The sequence below is a fragment of the Erpetoichthys calabaricus genome, chromosome 2 (genome assembly GCF_900747795.2).
Source record: "Erpetoichthys calabaricus chromosome 2, fErpCal1.3, whole genome shotgun sequence".
NCBI classification, from domain to species: Eukaryota; Metazoa; Chordata; class Cladistia; order Polypteriformes; family Polypteridae; genus Erpetoichthys; species Erpetoichthys calabaricus.
In genome coordinates, this window is record NC_041395.2 from 144,050,078 (window position 1) to 144,074,208 (window position 24,131).

At 40.8% G+C, this 24,131-nt stretch overlaps 1 protein-coding gene across 1 annotated transcript in view; it reads right to left on the reverse strand.

The window, feature by feature from the left end:
* Positions 1–24,131, reverse strand: part of LOC114646412 (inactive N-acetylated-alpha-linked acidic dipeptidase-like protein 2) — a 1,943,185-nt gene that overhangs the window by 1,670,795 nt on the left and 248,259 nt on the right. Inside the window, exon 4 of the mRNA XM_051923949.1 lies at positions 7,849–7,941. The gene's annotated coding sequence lies outside the window, so the exon portion shown is untranslated. The remainder of the gene's footprint in view (positions 1–7,848; positions 7,942–24,131) is intronic.

Below are 24,131 nucleotides of genomic sequence, written 5' to 3' on the forward strand. Positions count from 1 at the left end.
AGGGTAAGGAATAAATTTGCCTTAACAACAGTAATTGATTCATGGCAAGAGGAATGTTATAATAATATATATCTTTTTTGCCAACAATAAATGAAGTCTATAGTATTCAATATTAGGTTTCAGTAGCATATTTCATGATTATGCATGTCAGACACAGTTAAATTTGGTTTTCCTTATCCGCAGCTTTTTACTGCCTAGGATCATATTGAGGCCATCACAGGAACAGTGCGGACTGAACACACACGTTGTTTAACTTGCTGTGGTAAAGATCTCCATCAATGCAAGTGGCTAATGCTGCTGACATCTGTAATGGCTACATTGTTACAGCTCCCAACTTGAGCACTTTTACAAATGTTAGAAAGGATTCTGTCTAACTTCAAAGTTAAATAGGTAAGTTGTAACTGTATTTTGTGAAGTTTAATTGAAGTTTTTTTTTTTTTTTAGAGGAAAAGAAAACTAATATGCTTTTCCTAACTATAAGAAATTATTTCATTAAAAATGTTCATTTGATGAGTGGATACAAGACCCAATATATCCTTAGGATTCATGATTGCTACTATATGTAACAACTCATGCATGTTTGGCTATCCTCTTTAATAAAATCCCTTTGTGCGTCCATGTGTCCGTGTGTGTGTGTCTTCTGGTGAAGTGCGCATGCGCGGGGCAAGGTGCGATGCGCGATATTACTGTCAGAGAAAGTTAGAGGCGTTTTACGGAAATACAAACCAGTATTACTGCGAGAGGAAATTAAAGGTACACAATACAGTGATGCATATTACAGCCACATACAAGCCAGTATTACTGTCAGAGGAGATTAAAGGCATATTACCGACGTGCACGTCTGTATTACCGCCAGAGAAAATTAAAGGTACTAGCGAACCCGCGGCGTACCATACGGCGCATAATCAGGCCGCTTTTTTAATGATTTTTAAGCACAGGGAGAAAATTAACATTTGAAAAATCCGTAATGTAATAAATCACCAAGAAAAGTAACATTGTAACAATGCACGGAACGAACCAACATACAATTGTCCGTGACTGAAAACTGGCGGACCGCCGTTGCGCCTTCTCCTCCCAGAGCGAGGGATCGAGGTGGACAGAGCCCGAGCGCAGAGGGCGGAATGGGAGGAGAGGGGAAGGACACCCATTCCGCCCCCTCTGTCATGCTAGTCTGCTGATTTCTCATTCAGTATGCACTGCCTGCTCATGTGCCCACCCCCAACTCGTCACCTGAGTTGTTTTCCTCTTTGCACAGTCCACATGCATCTGTGAGTCACGTAGACTTTTCATTGTTCTTTGCGGTTTTGGTTGCTTTTCTATATATAATCCACCAAGTCACCCGACCACGGTAGTAGCGGTGGGGGCATGGGTTGTACAAAGGGCAGGGACGTAATCAGTGCGAGCGTATGACCCGCTAGCCAACCCGCGGTGTAGCATACGCCGCATAATTATGTATTGATGGGTGAACACTTCCTGAACAACACAGTTGTCCAAATAGAAGTGAAAACAAAATTGAGCCCGGTGCATTCTTTAACTGCCTTGTAGCGCAGTGGTAGTGTAGCTGCTTTGCAGTAAGGAGACTGTGCAAGATTTTGGGTTCACTTCCCAGTTTCTCCCTGTGTGGATAGTGCTCTGAATACTAAAAACACCGGTATATCAATGTAATGAAGTATTATTATTCTTATGTGTCCAGCACTCTCTCACGCGCGCGCGCCTGTATGTGTGTGTCGCTCGCTCGCTCGATGCACGTGCTCCTGCAGGCAAACCAGTAAGTGAATGAAAAGATGGAACTCTGGAGAGAGCAACATACAACTGTCCATGACTTAACACTGGTTTTGACAGATACATGCATATCTTTTTGAAAGTTTGGCCCTGTGCCTTATTAATTGTCATCGCAAAGGCAAATCTAACAGGAAATTGTCTTCATGTTAAAGTAAAAGGCAAATTATCTGCGACAAACAAACTGTTTTACACGGTGCATACCAACCTGCGGCGTACTATACGCCGCATAATCATGCCGCTTTTTTAATGTTTTTTAAACAGAGGGAAAAAAATGAACATTTGCAAAATCCGTAACGCTGCTTTCAGTAAGTACAATGCACACGTGTTTAATTTGTCGTCCACTTTTTGCCAGCAGTCTTTTCTGGTTTGGGCTGCTTTTGCATATTAAATCTTGAAATCCTTCGAATAACTAATTAACTAACTAACACCCACACACCCAGCTTGCGCCCGTTCTTTCATCATTTTGTTGCAGCCTATGAAAGACTTGCTGATCATGCTTTCTAGACTCAATATACATTGGTTTTTCACTCAGCGCAGGGGTGCGCATTCATCTCGGATTATTACATCCTGCTAGAATAATTTGCTACACGGCTGCGTTTGAAAAACCGACTTATCTCGGATGAGTTTCACCGGCATTAACGATTAGGAATCTGGTTGGAACAAAACCCTGCATCCACAGGGGTTCACCAGGACCGAGTTTGGGAAACTCTGTGAGGAGGGGTAGAGTTTCTGGGCAGGGTTTTGTTGTTCCTTTCCCATGGTTTTCGATGGTGGACGGGGTCGGATGTCATAACCGAAAAGAATAATGAAAAGTCAACGTGGCTCAGAGGTGCATGTGGACTCCTTGCACAGACGAAAGGGACTAACTGGGTGGTCAGTGAGTTTTTGCCTCCAGTCACATGAGCAGGCAGTGTGAATGCCTAAAGAGCGAGGGTAGATGCGGGCCGGGGAAAAAGGAGTGTTGGTGGGCAGGGAAACGTCTTCCATGTTCCTGCGGGACCATCTAAGAAGACGCATGTTTGTCGTAGATGCGGTGGACGCCGGTTGGGGAATAAGGAGTGTTGGTGGGCGGGGAAACATCTTCCGTGTTCCTGCAGGACCATCTAAGAAGACGCATGTTTGTCGCGGATGCGAATTGCTGTATGTAGCGTGTAAAACAGTTTGCTATGGTGCACGCGGTCGTACGTCGTAACCGAAAAGTCAACGTGGCTCAGAGGTGCATGTGTACTGTAGCACAGACGAACATAAATGACGGCGTTTTTTCCGAGTCGTCGCGTCCGAGTTGGTGGGCGTGGCTCTGTGAGTTATCGTGGTATCCAATGGTCTTAGAGTTGGTGGGCATGGCTCCTTCCTGTGTGTGCCATTGGCGTCTTACTTGTCGGCGGTTTAGTGAATCCACGCCCCTTCCGGCATGCTTTCCATGGGTGGCTAGTTGTCGGCGGCTTAGTGAATTATATATATAGATATTACAGACGTACAAGACAGTATTACTGTCACAGAAAATTAAAGACACACAATACACGGCGGCAGCCCATGAAGAACGGTCAGCTCAGCAAGTAAACATCAACAAAAGAAAGGCTGAAAGAAAGAAAAATACGACCAACAAAAAGAATGAGGTCAAAGACCCTTGCCATTTAATATAGACTGTTCCTACTAATGTTTATGCACTACTGTTCTAGCGCCTGTTATTGTAACGGGCTAAATGACTAGTATAATATAAATGTTGTGAAAATGTAGTCCAACAGTTTAACAATATACTAATGGACTGAAGTTGTAAGGTTCCATTTATGTTAGTCAGTTTCAAAGTACTTTGTTTTCCTGTCTTTATGTGTAAATTACATATTTAGAAATTTGTATCTACGTCTGAACTAGTTACAGCACATTGTGTCTGCACCTAGCGAAGCGCACTATACAAAAACAAGCTGAAGTAACTCTAATTAAATGAATGTAACATTAGACACATAGAATAAGTTAAAATAACAAATTAGCAAAGCAACTGTGATGTTGCTCCCAAAGACGTCAGTATTCAATTGGTTAGGAACTGAAATTTTGGCTAATATGAGAGAATGTGGGTTTGTACTGCTCCCTCCGGAGTCAGTTTTCTACCTGGCAAGTGATACTGTCATGTCAGGCTTCAGCCCCAGGTATCTATATTGGACTACTGTAAATGGCAGTTTTGACATTAAACTAATCCATATTGTCATGTCATGTCATTTTCTAGCCCACTTAATCCAGAGCCTATGCCAGCTAGCAAAACAAACCCAGGACAGGGCGCTGGTCCATCATAGGGCAAATCCACACACACACACTAATCCACACACCAAACATACATTACAGCTACTGTAATTTAGCTTCTCCAATACACTTAACCTCCATGTCTTTGGACTGTGGGAGTTAAGCAAAGCACCTGGAAAAAACGCAAGCTGACATGGAAAGAACAAGCAAACTCCAAAAAGGGACGTGAACCCTGGTCTCCTTACGGTGAGGTAGCAGCACTACCTCTGCATAACTGTACCGTCCCCAAATCCATATTGTGTTTCCAAAATTAATATACAATTCACACAAAATAATGTACCTTTAGAAGTTTCTGTCCTGTTTTTGGGAGTCACATTTGGTCACTGTCTTAATGTTTGGTCATTTGTTTGCAAGTTACTAAAGTACAAGAGCCCTACAAATGTCTGGTTCCTCATCCACGTTTAGTACCTATCTTGAGCCTCCCATGACCCTGAGTTGGACTAAGGGGTCTGAGAATGCTATTACAACACTAAGAATCATTACCATTAGAAATTAAATCCTGCCTGCTAACAGCTAAACTGAAATGTTTTATTTGTATTAGAAAAGTATGTAATAAGTTCTTATTTTCCTTACACTGAATATATTCATAAATACAAAAACAGCTCTTTTCAAATTAAACAAATACAAATGGTTAACATCTTCCATACATTAAATCATTGTGTATCTGCTGTAATAGTTGTATTCTTTGCCTCTTAGAGATGGAAGTATCTTCCCTATTGCAAGATGATAAAAATGTTTCTTAGTAATAATACAAAAAAATGGATTATTTTCAACAGTAAATCAGAAGATTCAGAGGGATAAGTTAACACACATTTTATTATACACTCTTCATGTTTCTCAATCTTACCTTTAAAGAAATACAGTGATCATAGTTCTTTATTAACCATGATTTACAGGATATTTTTTCTATATAAAATGAATTTTTTCATTCCATGTAGAAGTACTATGGAAGATAAAATAGCTTTCCCAGTAAAAGAGATTATCGATGAAGGACTGGCGGTTTTATGGCAAGTTGTGATTTTAAACTCACACTAGGAAAAAAAAAATCCACCTGCTATTTTTTTTAATTAGCTATATTTTTTCCAACAAACTATCCTTGCTTTAATGGTCTATGATTACTTTTGATTACAGCTTGAACAACAAAATATTATTAGTCATTTATGCAGTATTTGGATTCTCTATGAATCTCTGAAAATTAAGTACTAGTGGATCTACTGTGCTAACTATTGTTTAAATGCCAGCTTTTCACTACCGCTTATGACACTGATAATTTTATATCATAACAAAAATTTACATTGAAAATAAAACATTTTTTTTGACCTTTAAGCACATTTAAATATACATAGCATGCATTGTCTATTGCTAGACATGTCATAGGGAGAACGTATCTTCCACAGTCTATAAGTACTTTGCTGTTTATGCTTTGAGCAGCAATGTCCCTGAAGAAACAGTAGACAATTGCCTAACCTTAAATTTAAAACAGAATCACATTGCCAATAAACCATAGTTTTCAAATTTTAATATTATACAATGCTGAATCACAGTGCATTATATTTGGATTTGTTGATATTGAGCAACAGAAAAAGACTCTTTAATATCAAAGTGAAAATAGATGTCTTCTAAATTAATTACAGATTAATTATAGATTGCAGAAATATCTTAAGTAGTCAGTATTTAGTGCATGCACTTTTGGCAGCCATGACACCCTTGAGTCTGTGTGCACAGGACTCTATCAGTTTTGCCAAGCTCTGGACAATGCAGTTTTTTTACTGTTCTTCTTAGTAAAACTGCTCAGGCTCTGTCATGTTTCAAGGTGATCGTAAGTGAACAGCCTGCTTCAAGTTCACCCACAAATTCTCAATTGGATTGAGATCTGGATTCAGACTTGGCCACTTCAGAACATTAACATTGTCATTTAAAATGACTCTCGTGTAGCTTTCGCTTTATGCTTGGGGTCGTTGTCTTGCTGGAACACAAATCTTCTCCGAAGGCGCAGGTTTATTGCAATCCTCCAGGATTTCCCTCAATTTTTTCAACATTCATTTTGCCCTCTATCCTCACAAGCTTTCACCCCCACAAGATGAAGGAGACACCACGATGCTTCAGAGTGGGGAAGGTGCATTTTTGAAAATGTGCAGTGTTCAAACATGACATTTAATCCAAAATGGCCAAAAAATGGTCTCACCAGACCAAACAATCATCTTCAAGCTGACATAAGAGTTTCCCTTCGCCTTCTGGCATTTTCTATCTTTGATGTCATGTGCATTTTTTTTTTAACAGTGGGTTTCTTTTTGTCACTATCCCGTAAAGCTGCAACTGATGAAGCACCCAGGCAACAGTTGTTTTATGCACAGTCTGTCCATTAGCAGCCACTGAAGCTTGTTACTCTTTCATAGTTATCATAGATCTCTTTATTAATATACATCTTAACATGATCACTCAGGTTTTGAGAAAAACCTGAACTAGGAACATTTACGGCTGTGCTATCCGCTTTACATTTCTTAGTTATTAATTTAACTGAACTTCAAGGGATATGTATTTTCTTGCTCTTCAGTTAACTTTTCCCTGAGTTGCTTGGAGTGTTCTTCTGTTTTCATTGTGTAGGTTAGACCATAATACTGCATTTATATTACATTCCACTGAAGCCTTGTGGCTACAGACAGGTGAACTCCATTGAACAAATTATATGACTTCTAAAACCATCTGTCTGCCCCCGTGATGACTCAGCATGTCATATTAATTGGAGTACTTACGTAGCCAATTATTTTGTGTACTACATTTATATTTAATTTAGACCACTTTGCAGAGATCTGTTTTCACTGTAGGAAGAGGGTGTATGATCTGATCACTCAGTTAATTAATTCTTAGTTTTGCCTTCGACAATCCCAGTAATTAATTAAAACAAATAGACGACCATACCAGGAACTTCAAATGTGTAAGATGAGTGAAGGATTTCTGTTTCACTTTCTAACCAGAATGCCAGAAATATGAAGAGCTCTGTATAATTTAAGAACGAGGCTCATAAATTGGCAAAAAGTCCACATTCAACACTTTTACTTTCTCTGTTGTGGTTCAGCATGACAATAAACTCTTTTTCAACAAATAACCTAAGCACGTTTGTTGCAATAAACAAGACACTACAATTTGCTTATAATGTTTACAAAACTTACATAAAAATGCAAATAATTTTTAAAAAATGTAATTAAAAATTAAAAATGAGAATTTGGGTTTCTTATATTTCATATTTGTATGCTGCTACTTTCAATTGCAAAGACATGAAAAATCTCTTAAGATTACAGGTGGGAAAGGCACATCATTCTGTACATTCTGACTTCAGATCTAATTAATATTGATTAACGATAATTCCCACTTTTGCAAAAATCTGTAACCAGTTTATGCCATGCTTATATAATGTAACAGGTCTGTGCAGCTTCTCTCAAAAGAGTGCATTATGACTGAACCCAACTGCGTTTCCTTAGAACTGGAATTGCTATTGGAAATTACATATTTTTTCCTAGTCAGGGAACTTGGGTGTTTGACTAACAAGTCAAAAAAGGAAATGAAGACATCAATGATTTTAGCATTGGTTCTATACAGTTGAACTAGAATGCCTTTTCCACCGTTGCATAACAAGATCGCCTGTCAGTTACTCTGAAGCTGTGCTCTGTATGCTTCAACAGATAACAGGATATTATCATCTATGCGTTTGGAAAAAGACCAGTACATGGGCATGCATGCTGAACACGGGTCAATACAAAAATGAACACATACCTCTGTATCGCTCTTTCTCTCTGTATTAAGTATCTGATGCTCATTTAAAGTATGGTCTCTTCTTACGGCATCTTAGCCTCCATTATTATATATCTATTCAAAACAAAACAAAAAAAGGTAAAGACAGTGTCCATGAAGACAAATGGCAAGAGTTGGATCAGGTAAAGAAACTCTGAGTTATCCAACTCATTAAAAGACATGCACTGGCTGTTCACTGAGAAAGTTTATATCATTAATTTAGCCAATGAAAATAACAAGTCAACATGAAGACTAAAGAAAAAAGTTTGTAATATTTTAGGCTAACAATGGATCTGATTAATTATCAAATTTGAAGGTAATCCAGTACAACTGCCTTGATATAGTTAACTATTAAAGAAAATGGAAGAGACAGCATACATAAACAGATAAATGCACTATCAAAGTGAATATTGGATTAGCAATTCAAGTATGACTTCATAAATTATAAGACTGTGCTGCAACACAACATCATAAACTGTGAATAGTTTTAAATCAAGTATTTATTTTGTATAAAATGAAAAAGATGATATAACAAGAATGTTTGTTAGAAGGTAAGGGGAATATATCCCTTTGATCTTGACCTTTACATACTAATACCACGGATTTTATGTAAATTCCATTGACTTTGTTGCTGTTATTTCTATGCCTCCTCTTCCTGCTGCACTGCATTTACACTGATTTGATTCATTACCAAATTAAACACACACACATAAGTAACTATATTTACTGTACATCCTGGGAAATGTAGAAATACTTGGAAGTTTATTTTACTTTAGTCAGTAGGGGTGAGTGTGAGGGTTGACCCTATTGTGTGCCGTGACCTCCGCCAAATTCCATGTAAGGATTGTACCCTACTTGTACCTATATCTTTTGTTAAAATTACGTTCAAGCGGATTGGGGTGGATATCATGGGTCCACACAATTCATCCTCCCAAGGGCATAAGTGCATCTTGAGGATCATAGATTACGCTGCCCAATATCCTTAGGCCAGCCTTTTGAGAAGGGCTAATACAAAAACTACTGTCCAGGAAATTGTACGAGTCTTTGCATGGGTACTGGGACTCCCTGAAGTAGTCTTAACAGACAAAGTGGCTTTCTTCACTTTGAATATGTTCAGGGATGTTGCCGAGTTACTAAAAATAAAACATCTTAGAACATCTGTTTCTCATCCACAGACTGATGGGCTGGTAGAATTTAACCTAACAAATACTCAAACAGATGCTGAGAAAAGCTGTACAAGATTATAAGAGAGTTTGGAACCAGCTTCTGCCCCTTATCTTGTTTGCCTTCTGGAAAGTGCCTAAGGCCTCCATGGGGTTTTTGCACTTTGAATTACTTTATGGGAGACATCTTCATGAACTTCTGGACATTGTAAAGAAGGGCTAGAAAGATGAAACCCAGCCCTCTGTTAATATTATTAAATATATCACACAGTTGCAAGAACACTTCTCAAACACATGGCCATGGGTAAGGAACATATGGAGCATGCCCAGAGAGCTCTGTCTTGCTTGTATGATCAAGGGTCCACTTTGTGCATCTTTAAGCTGGGTGCGAGGGTCATGGTATTAATTCAAACCTCCTATTTTAAATTATAGACCCATTGGCAGGGGCCATATGAGATTAAAGAGTTTAGGGAATTGGTTGACTACCTTTTATTACAACCTAACTGGCACTCCATTGAGTTTCGGTTCAGTATTAAATGAAAAGTGAAGGATGTTGTAAATGCCAGGCCCAGCTTGACTTCCCTCATTCCACACGATATTGTGACTGGGCCAGGGTTGGTGGCTTGGGAGTGCCCGTACTGTCGGAGGCCAAGAAGGCAGAGGTAGAGCTGGAGGTTATAAGAATGCTAGACCTAGGGACCGAAGAAGAAAGCTTTAGCACCTGGTGTAGTCCTATTGCATTTTCATACACAACTCAACAATAGCTGGCATTATGGTATGATTTTCTGTGTCTAAACCAAATCTCTTTGATGGTTATCCAATGCTGTGAGTTTACAACCTCCTTGAGCAGCTCAGAATGGCACAGTATTTGAAAACTCTTGATATGATAAAAAGTTACTGACAAATTCCTTTAATGGAATCCACCAAAGAAAAAAATGTGCTTGGCGTCCCCAGTGGATATTGGCAATACAGAGTCCTCCCATTTGGTCTACATGGGGCACTAGCAACATTCCAACGTCAGGTGAATAGACTGTTGAGGCCTCAAAACACGCACAGCGGCAACTATCTGGATGATGTAATCATGTACACCGGTATCTGGAAGAACCATGTAGAGCATGTCTTGTTCGTGCTTCATTCCATCTGAGATGTGAGGTTACGGATCATGCAATATGTTGTTCTGTTAGGCTACTGTCAAGCCTCAATATTCAAAAGTTGCTACCATTTGTGACTGAACCCAGCCACAAAACAAGAGAATATTATCAATGTTTTGTGCTGTGATTCCCTTTAAGGACTATGCCTTTGACAGAACTGAAAGATAGAAGTCTAAAATGGACACTCAATACAGTGGTATGAAATCAGTTAGCAGAAGCTGCACTTTGGGACCGTAAGAAGGCCAGCATGTCTACAACTGTAATTATTGCACCTGACTTTTAACTCTCCTGTTTCTCCAGAAAGACGTATCTGACGCAGCTTGGAGGCTTTAGTCAGTCAGATTGTACACCGTACAAATCTCCTATAATGTACCTTAGCTGAAACTGCTGACCTGGGAGAAAAGGTATTTTGCCATTGAAAGGGAAACCTTGGCCATTAAACCATGTAAGTTTGGGGTTTGGGGGCTTCTCCATGCCAACGCAGATGGTCTGCTCGAATCCACAACCTCTCAGGTAGATCTGCACGTCACAGTATGGACAAGCTAAGGGGCGGCTGTGTCACACATGTGTGGATAAAGGACAGATGGATCTAACAATTCCACCTCAGATTGAGAGGGAGCACTGCAACTAACTGAATGTTCCATTTCACCCACAGTTCCGAGACTTGCTCCAGAGAGTACCAGTGACCCAATTCCGCTCATCCCAGTAGTTCAACTGCTTCCCTCCTGACGCCATATAAACCACCAAAAAGCAGGAGGTCAGCCCCTTGTACCAGCCCTGAGGAAACTCAGAGTGATCACGATGACCAGAAATACTACAGTTGTTTTGAACCCTTGTGTGACTGTTTATTTTTACTCTTTTTTCCACCAAATATATGAGATTCTCCACCTGAAGCTCTAACACTCTTTGGTTGAAACATTCTTCCTTTTGAATCCTTCACAATGGAAATGAAGTTACCGCTGTCATAATAAGATAACTGTACTTATGTTCTGAAAAAACTCTGCATCCCAAGGCTTGCCACCCCCCTCCACCATTTTTTTTGCTAGTCATCTGAATATAATTAATTACTTTATATGACTAATTCATCATAATACATATCATTTTAATCTACTGAAAAAAGGTAAACTAAATTATAAATTTAATCTTGAATCCTCTCTCCAAAGATACAGTATTTTCCAATCAATAATACAATCTCATTTCAAGAGAACCAATATACAGAATACTGCCGGTGAAATATTTCAAACATATTACAGTGAACTAACTCTCTTAAAAATATAAAAGAGAAACAGTATTGTATAAAAAAATAGAAACAAGAAAAAAGGAGAGTTTTACATACTGCATGTTTTATATCTTCTTTACCCCTGTGTATTCTCTAAAGTTTTATTGAACAAAGTGCAGTTGGGAATGATAGAGCAGAGTGTGTAGAAAAACTCCTTGCAGTTTATATTTTGATCAGAGTGGGCCAGTGACAGAAATAATGAGCATGGCTGTATTTTAATATAAAGTAAATTCAGTAAAATCTTTTTTTTATTAACCAAGACCCCTTGGTTCCAGAAGAGTGTCACTAAAGAAAATAATATAAAAATTGATATCATAATTGCTCAATATTTAAGTCAAAAAACAATGAAGGCTACATTCTTTATTCCTTGAACATTAGGTTTTTTATTTAAAATGAAATGGTGAAATATATAATATTCTAAACAAATGGAAAGATCCATTATAAGTGAAAATGCATTTGTAATCTATCCTTCCAGTTTAGGCACTTGGATATTAGTGGGATGCTAGTGCACTGCAGGACACACCAGCCAATGCTCTAAATGGGGCATCTGAATAATTCGGAAGGATGTGATAAAGTCCAAAAAATTCAACAAGTATACAGTATACCAGCAGCATGGGTGGAGTGGTTGGACATAATATTTAGCGGTGCTTAGCCTGGCTAAATGATCCCCTGAACCCAGGCCTGGGCATACTAATGCACACCAGTACAACCGACACATAGGTTTACAGCTTGCCAATTGAAATCCAGAAAAAAACAAAGTAGAATGTGCAAACTTCACACATGTAGTGGCTGGTTCAAGAATTGAATCTAGGTCACTGGAACTGTGAAGAAAAAGCACTACACCCTCTGACAGTCATTCATCAGAACTGATGCAACAATACTCTATAGTATATATGAATCTTGTATAATTTTCAACATAGTGTCATTTGTCATAATAAATGTTAAAAACAAAATAACATTGTTTTAGCATGCTGAATAAACACACGTGTGCCTGTTATGTGACTTACATAAAGTACTGACCTGAAACTAACTGAACCCATTTTAATCACATTGTATTTTGTGTTTCTGGCAATTAAGAGATTCCTGCACCTTCTCCTACAGTTACTATAGATATGCTTAACACATGCTTTAAAGAATGCAGAGTTACAAAACTGGGGCCACATTAACATTTATTTAAACGTATTTGGAACAAAGACATATCAAAATGTGAAAAAGCTTCTTTAAATAAATATTAATTTCATAAAATGTGACACTTTGTAACACTTCTTCTATGCCCCTCTGTATTTAAGGGCACACTCTCTCCACACCTGACTAATGTATTTTTAAATTGTTGTACCGTAGCTACAGGCCCAATTATTATTTTTATAGAAGATTGTTACCCTGAGTACATTAGCAAGAACGTTTATTATCATAATATCATAACATCCTCTTTAGCTTGTAGGTATAACTGGTAATTTTCCTTTCGTTTTCAGAAATAAGGTAATACCATGTTAAAAGTTTCTATTGCTGTCAGGCGCTAACCTAAGACAGTTACATATCACAAAAATTTTAAGCAATATGAGCACTTCCTAATTTAATGCTATTGAAAATTTATAATGCAGGGAGCAGAAAAACCATGTCAGTATACAGACAAATGTAGAAGTAGGCTGCCTTTAGGATCCGTCTGAAATGCTGCATAATTTACAGTTAAAAAACAGGCTTTTTTTTCACCAGTCTGAATAGCTTTCTATACAAGGCTTGACTTAACAGCTACCAATTATATTGTAAGCTGGTAGGATTGCTACTTTACAAACACTGTTAAAAGGTAATAACCGGCTGAGCAAAAGGCATCTTGTTAGTGGACCACATCACTGAGGGGCCTTGGGGGGCTCTAGACTGACCTGGGTCAGACCAAGGTTAAAAAACCTCAAAGGTGTGGTAAAGTCCACAGTCTTGTAGGACACTTACAAAAGGCTGTTTCGTTGACGAGTGTGCTGCAATTAGAACATCTGGAAGCTCCCAAGAAATCTCCAGTGGGACACAATCATCCTTTCCAGTTACGGTATGTAGAGAAAAGCCAAGCAAAATGACACCTTTTATTTTCATTTTGCTTGGCTTTTCTCTACATTCATAATGGCTAACACGGTACAACACCCTAGTACTACAGTTACGGTATGTAACACAAAAATGCAAGGATAGTTTCAGGGCCTGACAATACCTTTCCTTAAAGCTCAAGCCTTTCCTAATGTACTGTCAGCAAGAAAATGTAAATAAAATCAATTAAAATATGATTTATCTTATTCAAAATAAATTTACATTTAATTGCTCCTTTCTTTGGAGATATACATGAATGAGAAAGCCAGCTAGAAGACTACAGAAACTGTATTAGCTTAAATACTTGTCATTCAAGCAAATGTAGTCATCCATTTTTTGCCATTCTTTGATTGATGTTAAAATAATTAGATGTTTATGTCATGTAGAGGCTACTTGGAATAGATTTCTTCCTCATCTGTGGCTCAAAGGCCATGTGTAAGCAGCTCACAAAGGAGCACATACTGTACCAAAACTATGCTTTACTTGTTTTTGTTGTTGAAATGGTCACAATATCTATGAAACACAAAATGATGACACATTTGATATTATTTATCAAATCTCAGCTGATGTCAAACGATGATGTCCTGCTCTTCATTTCTGCTGGGTAGTGGTGGTGGGTGAAGCACACACTAGTGAGATCAGAGCCCTGCTTAATACAAAAAAAAATTTAAAAAAGTAAAATGGTGCCTTCTACTTCCATAATGTGGCATCATACACTGGTAGAGAAGGGTATTTTTATTTGCTAACACACATATATGCACACACTCACATTTCCATTGATACACCTATAAACAGAGACAAAGGAAAAACAAGATGGTAGCACAAACCACAGCACACAACCTCTAAAGTGTCTTCCATTAGTTACTGCAAAAAATGTAAAAGAAATTTAAATGTACAAAAAAGAAAGTTACAGATTTTAGTGTATGAAAACCAGAAATAGGCGGCACGGTGGCGCAGTGGGTAGCGCTGCTGCCTCGCAGTTGGGAGATCTGGGGACCCGGGTTCACTTCCCGGGTTCTCCCTGCGTGGAGTTTGCATGTTCTCCCCGTGTCTGCGTGGGTTTCCTCCGGGCGCTCCGGTTTCCTCCCACAGTCCAAAGACATGCAGGTTAGGTGGATTGGCGATTCTCAATTGGCCCTAGTGTGTGCTTGGTGTGTGGGTGTGTTTGTGTGTGTCCTGCGGTGGGTTGGCACCCTGCCCGGGATTGGTTCCCTGCCTTGTGCCCTGTGTTGGCTGGGATTGGCTCCAGCAGACCCCCGTGACCCTGTGTTCAGATTCAGCGGGTTGGAAAATGGATGGATGGATGGATGGATGAAAACCAGAAATATTTTACTCTTTTATATTAAAGTCAAGAAAGGTCTGCCAGATTTCATCATTCATTTGGGTTACTGCTTCCAATTGTCTTATATATAAATGTCTATGCGTGGAAGTGTGTGTATCTGTTCGGCCTGGAAATGAGAGGTGGAGTTGGGCTAAGGGCCTAAGTGTGGCCAGCACATCAGCAAAACAAAACCTTCAAAGAAAGTCACTCGCTTAGCCGCTAATACAAAAGCGATGCGGGCACATCAGCAAAACGGTATCCCTTTTACTTTTCCTCCCACTGCTAATACACAAGTGAGGTGAGCACGTCGGCAAAACGAAACCTCAGAAGAAAGACAAAGTCACTTAGCCACTAATACACAAGCGATGCAAGCACATCAGCAAAACAAAACCACCTAGGAGAGAGATGCACAGAATAATTCCTTTCAATTACCTGACATCTCTACATTTCAATTTTTTTTCTGACAATTTCAATAGTTTCTAGGACCCCGGACTTTTTACAACACAGGCTTACACAGCTTGTAAAGTATAAAGTGGAATAAGCACTGTGAACTGTAATAAACACCTGGGCAACTATATCTGAAATATACTTTTATTTACTGGACATCAGATAACATTCAAGACCCTAGCCTTTGATTTATCAGTTTTCCTATTAAATTGTTGAACCTGTTTATCCAATTGTAGGGTTTTAGGGAGCTGGAGACTATCTTGACAGCTTCAGGCACAATGCAGGAGAATTTAATTGTTACATTCTTTGAATTATTATATAAAATATACTGTATTATGCATCATGTTATTTGACATTTGGTAAAAAGCATACTTTTTAAAACACACTTGATAGGGTGATACCAAACTCAATTAATAATAGCTTTAACAAGCAGCAATGAACAAAAAATTAGGAATATGGAATATCGGTAACTTAGCCAGGCAAATGAAGGACGCCACATAAGTTGGTGTGAGTAATACAGCCTAAATGCTATGGCGTTAGACTTTAAAGCACAAAGCACCAAGTTTAATTCCTGTGAGCAAGTCACATAAGCTATATGCCCTTAATTTTAAGTAAGTACACATACAATCAAACAAAGAAGTACATAGTTACTGTTTGATGTAATGATTGCCATTGAAAGGCACTATATGAAGTAAGGGCTGGACCTTTTCGGTATCTGTTAGACTCATTTCTGTGTTCTAGAGAGATGAAGTCCACCCATTTAGAGTTAGTAATTAATATAAAGTGTACAGTTTGGAAATATAAAATAAAACAGGATTCCAGCTTGGAATCACATCAAGATACCTAGAGAAGTGTCATCAGGTACATCTGCCCAAGGCTTAGGCAGCTACTAATAGTACAGAAAAATGTCTTTACCCCCTCAGTGCCCTCGCCTACAAATGGTGAAACAAATACTCTATGCATTGTCTGCAATATCTTTTTCTCATTACAAGATTTAAGGGAGCTTACAAATTACAATCCAGAAGGGGTAATGTAGAATCAGACTTTCTTTGTAAGATGTATCCTGTATGTGATAAAATTAAAAAAAAAATTGCTTACTATGTATTTTTAGAATATATAAAATAGACCCATTGTTGTACGCTAATGCATATCTCTACCCAAATATCTATGTGACTGCATGAAAGCACACTGATTGTTATAAGAATAAATACATTTGCCATTTGTTAGTTTAGTCTAAAGCAATATCACTTTCTTCAGACTTTCTTAAAATACTATATTTGTGCCACAGAATCCCATGAGTAAATCCATTCCTTCTTTATTGGATGCTGTGAAACAGTTCCTTAGCAACAACCATGACCACTCAAAAAATTCAGCTTTTTTGCTTTTGTGCCACATTTACTCTCACAGGATGTATGCATATATAACACAAGAGATTGTCTATATTAACAACAAATTGGGCATTAAAATGAACCTTCTTACACAAGACAATATACCTATTAGTGTAAGCAAATGTAGATATCACAGCAACACTTAAAGAAAAAGGAGGGCTGCATCTCTTTATACAGTATTCTTGGTCTCTTTAATCAAGTTTAAAGGCACAAACAAGGGCCTGATGTGTACAGGGGCCATGGGTCTTCACAGGCCTCTTACGGTCCAACTCTGCTAGGGTGCTCATTAAACATTTTTAGCTCCAGGAGCAGAGATGTGAAAGTGTGGATAAAAATCACTAGGCAGCCTAAAAAAAAAAGCTGTGCTGTTATTCAGAAACAGAATGCTGACAGCAAACTAAAACGGATACAGGTAATGTACATATTATAAGCACACACAGTTAATATAACAGTTTTAACTTTTAGCCCAGACTTTGCCTTGAGCTTCATTTTTTTCCTTTCTCTTAATTGTTTTTGTGTAGACAATTAAGGCCACAGCCTAAATAGGCCCGGCTTCTAATTGTTAATTGCCCTTCAGATGCAATCAGTTATTACTCTGCAATCACCTTAAAGGGTTGCATATAAATTATGTCTCTCTTTACTGCTTATGGTTACAGTCTTTCTCATGGTTCAAGAATATTTAGGCAGAGTTATAAAGGATATTTCTTATTAGAAATCTAGTGACGAACTAGGATCTTAGTTCTGAAGTGTGTCGAATGTATGCTTTATGATTTACGTTTTGGTTTATTGATTAATTTTACCTTATATTAATTTATTTATTATTTTCTATTTAACTTCCTGCTTTGTTCTTTCCTCTTTCTTTTTATATCTGAATTTTTTTTTATTAGGATTTATTATCCATCCATCCATCCATCCATCCATCCATCCATCCATCCATCCATCCATCCATCCATCCATCCATTGTCTCCCGCTTATCCGAGGTCGGGTCGCGGGGGCAGCAGCTTGAGCAGAGATGCCCAGACTTCCCTCTCCCCGGCCACTTCTTCTAGCTCTTACGGGAGAATCCCAAGGCGTTCCCAGGCCAGTTGAGAGACATAGTCCCTCCAGCGTGTCCTGGGTCTTCCCTGGGGCCTCCTCCCGGTTGGACGTGCCCGGAACACCTCACCAGGGAGGCGTCCAGGAGGCATCCTGATCAGATGCCCGAGCCACCTCATCTGACTCCTCTCGATGCGGAGGAGCAGCGGCTCTACTCTGAGCCCCTCCCGGATGACTGAGCTTCTCACCCTATCTTTAAGGGAAAGCCCAGACACCCTGCGGAGGAAACTCATTTCAGCCGCTTGTATTCGCGATCTCGTTCTTTCGGTCACTACCCATAGCTCATGACCATAGGTGAGGGTAGGAACATAGATCGACTGGTAAATTGAGAGCTTCGCCTTGCGGCTCAGCTCCTTTTTCACCACGACAGACCGATGCAATGCCCGCATTACTGCGGATGCCGCACGATCCGCCTGTCGATCTCACGCTCCATTCTTCCCTCACTCGTGAACAAGACCCCGAGATACTTGAACTCCTCCACTTGGGGCAGGATCTCGCTACCAACCCTGAGAGGGCACTCCACCCTTTTCCGGCTGAGGACCATAGTCTCGGATTTGGAGGTGCTGATTCTCATCCCAGCCGCTTCACACTCGGCTGCGAACCGATCCAGAGAGAGCTGAAGATCACGGCCTGATGAAGCAAACAGGACAACATCATCTGCAAAAAGCAGTGACCCAATCCTGAGCCCACCAAACCGGACCCCCTCAACACCCTGGCTGCGCCTAGAAATTCTGTCCATAAAAGTTATGAACAGAATCGGTGACAAAGGGCAGCCCTGGCGGAGTCCAACTCTCACTGGAAACGGGTTCGACTTACTGCCGGCAATGCGGACCAAGCTCTGGCACCGATCGTACAGGGACTGAACAGCCCTTATCAGGGGGGCCCATACTCTCGGAGTACCCCCCACAGGATTCCCCGAGGGACACGGTCGAATGCCTTTTCTAAGTCCACAAAACACATGTAGACTGGTTGGGCAAACTCCCATGCACCCTCCAGGACCCTGCTAAGGGTATAGAGCTGGTCCACTGTTCCGCGACCAGGACGAAAACCACACTGTTCCTCCTGAATCCGAGGCTCGACTATCCGACGGACCCTCCTCTCCAGGACCCCTGAATAGACTTTTCCAGGGAGGCTGAGGAGTGTGATCCCTCTGTAGTTGGAACACACCCTCCGCTCCCCCTTCTTAAAGAGGGGAACCACCACCCCGGTCTGCCAATCCAGAGGCACTGTCCCTGATGTCCATGCGATGTTGCAGAGGCGTGTCAGCCAAGACAGTCCTACAACATCCAGAGCCTTGAGGAACTCCGGGCGTATCTCATCCACCCCCGGGGCCCTGCCACCAAGGAGTTTTTTGACCACCTCGGTGACCTCAGTCCCAGAGATGGGGGAGCCCACCTCTGAGTCCCCAGGCTCTGCTTCCTCATTGGAAGGCATGTTAATGGGATTGAGGAGGTCTTCGAAGTATTCCCCCCACCGACCCAGAACGTCCCGAGTCGAGGTCAGCAGCGCACCATCCCCACCATATACAGTGTTGACACTGCACTGCTTCCCCTTCCTGAGACGCCGGATGGTGGACCAGAATCTCCTCGAAGCCGTCCGAAAGTCATTCTCCATGGCCTCCCCAAACTCCTCCCACGCCCGAGTTTTTGCCTCAGCAACCACCAAAGCCGCATTCCGCTTGGCCTGCCGGTACCTATCAGCTGCCTCCGGGGTCCCTCAGGACAAAAGGGTCCTGTAGGACTCCTTCTTCAGCTTGACGGCATCCTTCACCGCCGGTGTCCACCAGCGGGTTCGGGGATTGCCACCACGACAGGCACCGACCACCTTACGGCCACAGCTCTGGTCAGCTGCCTCAACAATAGAGGCACGGAACATGGCCCATTCGGACTCAATCTCCCCCACCTCTCTCGGGATGTGGTCGAAGTTCTGCCGGAGGTGGGAGTTGAAGCTACTTCTGACAGGGGGCTCTGCCAGACGTTCCCAGCAGACCCTCACAACACGTTTGGGCCTACCACGCCTGACCGGCATCCTCCCCCACCATCGAAGCCAACTCACCACCAGGTGGTGATCAGTTGACAGCTCCGCCCCTCTCTTCACCCGAGTGTCCAAGACATGTGGCCGCAAGTCCGACGACACGACCACAAAGTCGATCATCGAACTGAGGCCTAGGGTGTCCTGGTGCCAAGTGCACATATGAACACCCCTATGCTAGAACATGGTGTTTGTTATGGACAATCCGTGACGAGCACAGAAGTCCAATAACAAAACACCGCTCGGGTTCAGATCAGGGGGGCCATTCCTCCCAATCACGCCCTTCCAGGTCTCACTGTCATTGCCCACGTGAGCATTGAAGTCTCCCAGCAGAACGAGGGAGTCCCCAGAAGGTATGCCCTCTAGCATCCCCTCCAGGGACTCCAAAAAGGGTGGGTACTCCGAACTGCTGTTCGGCGCATACGCACAAACAACAGTTAGGACCCGTCCCCCCACCCGAAGGCGAAGGGAGGCTACCCTCTCGTCCACCGGGGTAAACCCCAATGTACAGGCTCCAAGTTGGGGGGCAATAAGTATACCCACACCTGCTCGGCGCCTCTCACCGGGGGCAACTCCAGAGTGGTAGAGAGTCCAGCCCCTCTCAAGGAGATTGGTTCCAGAGTCCAAGCTGTGCGTCGAGGTGAGCTCACCACCTATGGGAGGGGCCAAGGAGGTCGGGTGCAGTGTGAGTTGGGTGGTGGCCGAAGGCGGGGACCTTGGCGGTCTGATCCTCGGCTACAGAAGCTGGCTCTTGGGACGTGGAATGTCACCTCTCTGAAGGGGAAGGAGCCTGAGCTAGTGCGCGAGGTTGAGAGGTTCCGGCTAGATATAGTCGGACTCACCTCGACGCACAGCTAGGATTTATTAACTGATTATTATTTCTGTGAGGGTTGGGATTAGCGGCACGGTGGCGCAGTGGGTAGCGCTGCTGCCTCGCAGTTGGGACACCTGGAGACCTGGGTTCGATTCCCGGGTCCTCCCTGCGTGGAGTTTGCATGTTCTCCCCGTGTCTGCGTGGGTTTCCTCCGGGCGCTCCGGTTTCCTCCCACAGTCCAAAGACATGCAGGTTAGGTGGATTGGCGGTTCTAAATTGGCCCTAGTGTGTGCTTGGTGTGTGGGTGTGTTTGTTTGTGTCCTGCGGTGGGTTGGCACCCTGCCCAGGTTTGGTTCCCTGCCTTGTGCCCTGTGTTGGCTGGGATTGGCTCCAGCAGACCCCCGTGACCCTGTGTTCGGATTCAGCGGGTTGGAAAATGGATGGATGGATGGGTTGGGATTAGGGGATTTTTTTTTCACAATTTGGTCTTCTTTCTTTGAGCTAATCCCGCCATCCAAGATCTGCTGAAAATCACAATTATACCTTTACACTTTAACTTCCCTTTTCTCCCATAAAATATTAGTCACCACACTGTATGCTGTATTAAGCAGTGTATCCTAAAACTTTTTGCAGTAACTGTACACTCAGCTTGGTAGCATGACTTCCCATCTCTGCACCATTCTGTGCTGCAACACCATTTGACAAAAATATCACTCTTCAAATTTGTGCACTGTCTATATTGTACACTTTGTAAACAGTTTGCCTTGGGACCTGCTGCAGACCTATACAGACATCTTTGTTGTTTACGTGCACCTTGGTTAGGCCTTAGCATGTTTTGTTTTTGGTCTAATGGTTGCGTTGTGCTCCTATCTGTGGCTGTCCAGAAAATGCATTTATTTATTTTTTTTTAGTATCTTTCTCAGTGTACTACTCCATGGCAAGCACCAGTTGGGTGCTTTCTAAGTTTTTTGGTCATTTCCTCTTTAAATTTGCTGTAACTGGTTATTTGTACTTTGCTTTTGATAACTCAATAAAATTTGATCACAAAAAACAGTTGCAGAAATAATAATATTCACAGCCTTTTTATGAATAACCAACAAGCAATCTGTAATAATAAAGTACAATATAACTGTAAAAGTACACACACAAACATTTAATTATATATTTATTATGTATGTAATAGGGCTGTTCGATCCAGTATTGCTATTCGAATATAATTTGACCACTGAAAAGTCTGGACACACCCAGAAATTTTCATGAATTTAATAGAAATGGATACCTTTTTATCAATATACTATTAAATTGGTTTTAAAATATAGCAAAGATATTACTGCCGAAAAGTCAGAGAGGCGAGATTGCATTGGTTTGGACATGTGCAGAGGAGAGAAGCTGAGTATATTGGGAGAAGGATGCTAAGGATGGAGCTGCCAGGCAAGAGGAAAAGAGGAAAGCCTAAGCAAAGGTTTATGGATGTGGTGAGAGAAGACATGCAGGTGATGGGTGTAACAGAGCAAGATGTAGAGGACAGAAAGATATGGAACAAGATGATCCTCTGTGGGAGCAGCCGAAAGAAGAAGAAGACTTCTTGAAATGACTGTTTCAGAAATTATTATGTACATATGACTGCAAAGCCCCATTTTTAGCTTCATTCAGTGTCATAATGGTCTCTTTCCTTAGCTTATCCTTGATTTGTCATGTTTAAATGCTAATTGGTTATAAGAGAAGCCTTTGTAATTACATTAACACTGCTGAAATCTATTATCTTGTCCACTTGGGTTGCAAGGTACTGAGATTCTTAACGTTTAGTTCTGGGTTCAAAATGAAACAGCTTCATCAAGAAACATATCTATTTTTTTTTTGCAGAATGAAGGCAGATAAGAAGACAAATTACCAAGAAACGGAAAATTTCATACAAAGGTATCTATTACTGTTTTAAGAGAAGACTGAAAACTGGATCTAACCAGGGCAGAAAAAGAGAAGAAGATCCAGATGTGCAACTGCAGAAGAGTATAAATACATCAGAGTCTGTAGTTTGAGAAACAGGCGTCTTACATGTCCTCAGTTGGCTTCTTCATTAAATACACATCAAATACCAGTTGTAATCTACAAAAGAGAAATTGTACTTTCATTTTAGACATCTTTCTATAGTATATTGTTCAGCTAAAAGTCTTGCCTGTTTAAATTTTAAACTTACACTGTAGATACTGTCTGAAGACACTAAAAGTCGGAAGGCCCATATAATGGAAGAAAAGGGGGAGAGCACCTATAGTCCAATTGGACAGCCCTGGAGGGGGGTCATGGATATCTCCGGAGGGAGCTGCCAAAAGCAGATAGTCCTACTATGGGGGGCTTCTGTTTGACCCAGAAGCGCTTCCTCCATGCAATGTTGTACCACCAGATGTACTCCTGGGAATGGCATAGGAGAGCCACCTTACTTTACTCGAGGAGTTGGAGTGGGTAAGAGGTGGACATCACTTGCCTGGGAGGAGTGGAGGAGTGAAAAGAAGGAAACAAAAGAACTGTGCATGATACTATGCTGTTTTGGAAGGAAAGACCTATTGGAAGGTACTTTCTTTAATAAAACTAAGTTAATCTGAACATGAGATTTTTGTGGTATAATTTTATGTTTGGGGTTGGTGGTGCTGCTCATACCCCACAAATCTGGAATTAAACTAGCACCCCTTTACTGCACATTCTCGTAGCACTATTACATCATTTATGTCATATGAAGCTGAAAACTGAAAGCAATATTCTGGTTAAAGACTCAAATGAGTTTTGTACAGTTTAAGCTGAACTCTTCCTGATTTGACAGAGCATTTTATGCAAATAATATCTTATTAGCCTTCATCATCGCTTCTACAGTAAACATCATCTGGGTTTGAACTGTGAAAAGTCTACTAGAGTTTCCAAATTTGTTCAGGCTTCTCTTTCTTTCAGTTGTTCTTGTTCTTTCCTGTCTGTCTGTGGACTGATACACTCTTTGGTTTATTTTGAAGGATTCTACCTCTTATTTCTCTTTGCCTTTACATAATATTATTTCTCATGAGGTAGAGGTGGTGGAAAGGCACCAGTGTAGGTTTTAATTGTCTACATCTTGTTTCTTCGATTTATTTATTTATGCTTTTCAATACAAATGTGATCACCAAAAATGTAGTCTGTTTCAGAGTCAAACAATACAACACATATTGTAACTAATATTTTTACATTTATTTAAAATGAATTTCTTTTGACACAATCTGACAATACTGAACTCAGAGTTTTACCTTTTTCCATTCTTAAGGATTATGCCAACTTAACACAAATAGCACCTTGAGATCCACATAATTTAGACATCTGCAAAATGTAACATTTTTTTAAAAATAAGCAATTCATATATATTAAAAATAGCTAAACAAATACATTACATAAATAAAACTGGACTGTTGGTGTAGTCTTACATAAGGTGTTGAAAGTTCAGCATTAAACATGATCGACAAATAAATTAAGATTAGTGCCTAAAAGCA